This window comes from Mastomys coucha, unplaced genomic scaffold (assembly GCF_008632895.1).
Source record: "Mastomys coucha isolate ucsf_1 unplaced genomic scaffold, UCSF_Mcou_1 pScaffold14, whole genome shotgun sequence".
In the NCBI taxonomy this organism is placed as follows: Eukaryota; Metazoa; Chordata; class Mammalia; order Rodentia; family Muridae; genus Mastomys; species Mastomys coucha.
The window spans coordinates 129392112-129397366 of NW_022196896.1; the positions used below are offsets into that span (position 1 = coordinate 129392112).

General features: G+C 44.5%; 1 long non-coding RNA gene across 1 annotated transcript; it reads left to right on the forward strand.

The window, feature by feature from the left end:
• The first annotated feature begins 2907 nt into the window (after positions 1-2907).
• Positions 2908-5249, forward strand: LOC116089347. The gene is made up of 3 exons (XR_004118299.1): positions 2908-3006; positions 3698-3820; positions 4949-5249. It is a non-coding gene; the product is annotated as an uncharacterized LOC116089347 (long non-coding RNA).
• The last annotated feature ends 6 nt before the right edge of the window (positions 5250-5255 follow it).

Below are 5255 nucleotides of genomic sequence, written 5' to 3' on the forward strand. Positions count from 1 at the left end.
CTCAGCCAGGACAGCTCTCTGTCAACCCATCCAAGAAGGCTTTAATCTGAGTCAACTGGAGAGTAACAGTAGAAATGGCCGGCCACGGCCTTTTGCTTTACAGACTTTGTTTCCCATCTAGAGTGAGGGGTTGTCAGCTGTACATCTGGAAGCCTGTTCAGGGCAGTCAGATACAGATGTTAAATTAGCACCTCGGACTTGAAAATCTCCTCAGATACTTTATTCTTATCCCCAGCAAGAGAGGAGTCGGCTCGCCCTGGGAGGGTCATATTTATGACTTCCTTTCCCGAATCAGTTCCAGTGTGCAGGTAGAGAAAGCGTATTTCCTGGAGGCAGGAGAAATCTGACACGGAGTTCCGGAGGATCAGGAAGGCTCTGAACCGGGAAGATTCTAGTTTTTGTGAATGTAGACTATGATAAACTCCCTTGTGACTCTAACGAGGCAAGTGCTTGGGGAATCATGGGAGAGCCCTTAGCTGGGGCACTGTCCCGATTGGGTCAATGAGAATGACTTCTGGAACATAAGCTCCCGACCTTGTTTCCTAATCCATATGTGTAGTATGTCCCCCAGTTCCTCAGTGATCCACAAGAGATAACTAAAAGCCACAAACACAGACTCTCAGAAGCCAGAATGTGAACAGTGATAATGGATGGATTTAACTCATTAAATCTGTGACAATGACAGTCACTTAAAATGGTTGTCTTTCAAGTTTTTACTAACTTTAGAATGGCATCTAAAGTGTCTAAATACTGTAATGCTTTGGCTTCTTAAATGACTGTGTATTGTGGATATGTATATATATGTATATATGTAAATATATATATACGTATGCTTAGCTGCTAATAAAGGATAATTTTTTTCTAAAGACTTTTTTTTTTAGTTGAAGAGAGAGATCGTCTCTGACATTCAATTCTAGAAAAGCAGACACAGCAAAATGACAGGAAACTATAGCAACAGGTTTCAAAACGTTATCATCTAAAATGATATGATTATTTGTCATTTTTTTCCTCCACTCCACTACTAGCTGTGACAGTGGCTAAGTGGCACCAGGGCCATTTATGAGAGGAGCCTGTTTAATGGCTGAGATAATGGAGTGGAGACGCACACAGTTACTGAGTGAAAACACGCGTTGGAAATAGGCCACAGGCATCCTGAAGAGGATGGATCTAGATCAAGCACAGGCCTGCCCTGGAGAGACTCTCATGTTCTTCTTCCAACCATGAGCAGACCCTCCTAGCTAGACATGGGAGGAAGTTCTCTGATATTGGTACAGTCTTACAAAAATGGCTGCATAAATATTTCCCCTTGCCCATTTCAGAGCATGCTAATCAGAGAGGCTCTTTGAAAGCAATATTTTTATCTGAATCTCAAATTTATTCACACCCATTAGCTGCTTAATTAGGTGAGACAAACTTTTAGTTGCATGCCAGGGGCTTCATTTAATTTGCCTGGGATAAGCAGTTGGCCCTGTGAGAGCATACACACGTTCTTGCATTTGTGTGTAGGTGCATGTGAGTGTGAGTGTGTGTGTGTGTGTGTGTGTGTGTGTGTGTGTGTGTGTGTTGAAAGATACTAAGTCAGAATAGGGGAGTTCAAACCCCCCCTAAAATTCCAGGTATAAACTGACCGGTCATAGTTCATACTGTCCAAGAGGTTAGGAGAGATTTCCTAGCCAGCGGACAGACACGTGAGCCCTCCCTGGACTCTGCTCTATTTCCAGGTGTGTGTTCTTTCTCTTCACTCTGTGTTCTGACGCAGAACAGCTCGGGAAGCCTCCGTGCGTGAATTCCTCAAGACAAAGGAAGCTTTGGGTTCTGCTCTGGCTGGGTGGGGTTTAACTTGAGCAGGTACTGAGCAAAAGAAAACAGTCTTCAGGAATTTGTCTAATGGATGTCTGATTCAAAATGAAGCTCCTCCTGAAATACTTTCCAGTTGTCGTACAAATTGCTTAGCATTTCTGCTTAGCAAACATATTTGACCTAAATGTATTGCAAAAGAAAGAAAGAAGGAAGGAAAGAAAGGTAGGTAATGATAACTTAACTTTGTAAGAAACCATACCTTTATTTTTAAGCATGTAAAACAATATCCAAGACATATCCTTATAGAAAGAAAAGCTAAAAGCAGATACAATCATTTCAGTCAGGGGTGCAGCCCAGCCCATTCCTTGCAGAGCCTGCTCCTGTTACATGTTGCCAACATGCTTGTCGAGTAGAATCAAAAAGAAGCCTGCACAGACAGGCCACCAGAAGGCCGGAGCACAGACCCTGTGCTGATGCTGATAATAGTTTTTGGAAAGGTCATTTCAAGATCACCTAGTCACGTTGTCTTCATATGTCAAGATATGAGACAGGGAAGCACATAATGTTTCCTGTGGTACACAGGCTGTCTGTATCAGAAAAGGGTATACAGGGGAGAAAGTCGGGTGCCATCAGGATGCAAATAAGAGCCCCGAGATACAGGAGGGAGAATGGAAGCTGAGGGAGAGAGAGTTCAGAAATGGAGAGCAAAGGGATCAGGAGTGTGTGGTTCGAGAAGAGGATGGGCTTAAGGAAAGTGTCCGTGGTGGCATGAGTGGAAAGATGCTGTAGAAAGATGGCCCAGACATGGTGGTGTGGGAAATGTGGGGAGATCCCTCACCCGGATCTTAGCCGCGGTGGATACTTTCAGATGTCGACCAGCTCTGTGATCTGTACAGGGTAGAACTCCTTAAAACCTTCAGAGGTGCAGTTAGGTCCAGAGAAGGAAGTAGTGAGGAGAAATGTGTCGATGACTGAGTCTCCTACAAGGCCTGGTAGATGAGAGCAGTTCAAGTGGCGACTGAAAGTGATGATAAGGTGGAAACCGGAAACTCGGGGGTTGGGGGAAGCAGAACTCTGGCTGCACAAGGGATACTGCGTTCTTTAAAACGAAAACAGGAAAAAGGAACGGAGGGTGTGCCTGGCTCATGATCTTTCTTTTTAGAGTTACTTGTTTAATGGCTAATGAAGGAGAAAGGCTGCTTGCAGGTGAGTTGCCAAAGTGAATAAACATGAGTTACGTTAAGAAATTAGCAGAAGATGAATTTCAAGCGACTTTCTGGAAAACAGATGATAAGATCCACCGAACTGTGAAGTAGCGCCCTCCGTGGCGGGGGAGGAGCACTAGCATCGGTTAGACATTTAAAACAAGGCCAGCTAAAGCGGTTGATTAGGATCTTAGCTGGAAGGGAAGGATTCCGACCTGTAAGGGATGAGGCAGCTGTCGTCTGGTGACTCTCACAGTTCACATGCTTGGCGTTCAAAGTTGTGGGGAAATCTTTGAGCGTCCTCAGCGGCACACTGAAGACCTTGTGACTCAGTCACTCCTGTAGTTTCTGGGGCTCCGCCAGCTGCAGAATTCTGAGCAGATGTGGCAAGACAGCTAAAGCCACCTTTCAGATTTGCATCCTCTTGTCTCTCACTTTGGTTTTATCCTTGGAGGATTCTGAGCATATTTTTAAAGAGTAAGTTTGGTGATGGTAGAATTGAAAAAAAAAAGAAGAAGAAAGAGAAATTCTGTTAAAAGGGAGAGAGCTCCTTAGTTTCTAATTTATTTTAAGAGAAGAATTGTGAATGTCCACATTTAAGTTCTATAGACAACGCCTTTACTTGACCTTTCTAAAATCGTGCCCAACCAGAACAATTGTCAACTAATTGTGCATTCAAACATTCCATCTAGTGAGCCAGTAATTCTGGAGCATTTTTTCCTGCCGTCTATGCCTGGGCCTGGGCTACTTGCTAGCAGGATGAAACCTAACCTTGACAAGGCTTCCATCTGAGGAGAAAGCGTGTGGAAGGTCAGGTAGGTTGTGCTGGAGAGAAGTGCTCCCCTGATGAGGGATGACCACCATCTGTCGGCTCTGAAGCTCTCCTCTAAGATAATTGGGGGAAAGACAGGTGTGGATCAAAGTTGAAAACACTGCCTTTGAATGATTTTGTCAACGTTTGGCTTACTTAATTTGCATAAGACACTAGCCAATTGCTTTGAGCTAACTCCCTGAGACTTGTATTTTAATTGCTTGTTGCCTATAGAGGTATGTTGGAACCCTGGTCAGGACGTGTACTTGGCATCAGCCCTGGTTCTAATGTGGTATCAGCTGGTGACTTTGGACAGGTCACTTGACTAATCTAAATGACATTGGCAACTTTCCTGTGCTGCTTGCTTTGGTGGAAGCTGACTGAGAACAGGAGAGGAGCCTCCTGTCTCCCACTCAAGCACTTATTTCAAGTGTCCTCCAGGGCTCCCTGTCCTGGGGCAGGCTGTCCCCCGGCTCTGAAAAGGGACCGATGTCAGCAGCAAACAGCTAAGGTGTTGAAAGCACAGTATCCATCCTAAGGGATAGTTGCACAATAAGCCGTTTCCAACAGACTGTTGTCACCGTTTATCTCATGGCATAAAATAGCAATAGTGGGAATGACTAGGTAGGCGTTCACCCACAGGAAGCCACTCTGTGCCACCTGGAAATCTCTTGGGGCTTCCCCAGTCACGTCTGCTGGGTGTTTTATGTGCCCAGGTTGAAGATGCTTTGCTGTCTGTCTGCTACTTGCTACTTGTTCTTTTATATCTGCTTGCTTCATGCTTCATATAATCAATATCAAGAAACCCAAAACGTGGCTAGGACAGATCATACGGGAGATCACAAAAAGTGAGAGGAACTGCCTGTCATTTGTACATAACCCAAAGGAATGTCCTTATTAATGGAGAGAATAGAAATAACTAATGTGTTTTATTCTGAAACAAAAAAACACATAGATGGGAGATCTTTGTCCTACTAAAAGCCGTTTAACCCTTATATCCACTTAAGAACAGAAGCTTGGCCACATCAACTGATCCGTACTCGTTCTTTGCTTTCTCGTATTATTAATGTCCTCCTTCCACTGAGTTATTCCTACAGGTAATTATTCCTAATATTTTCTATTTTAATCCAAGCAACACCAGGAGGACCAGAGGGAGGAAAGCCATTTGAGCCCAGTCTGGAACAAAAGAGTATCGTAACAAAGCAGAACCAAGGCTGGCAGCTTCCTGGTACAGTCTGAAGTCTTGTCTCTTCTCCCAGCTGCTGTCCCTTCCCCTACTTGCCTTGATTACAGAACCTCCGCCCCCAAGATTCCATTTGTTTCTAGTTGGTCTAGATCTGCTAACTGTGCTCCTCAGAAATCATTCAATTGAGCCTCCAATGCTTCCGAGCCATCACATCCAGCGACCACCTCATGACCAGCATCTCTTGTGGACCAGG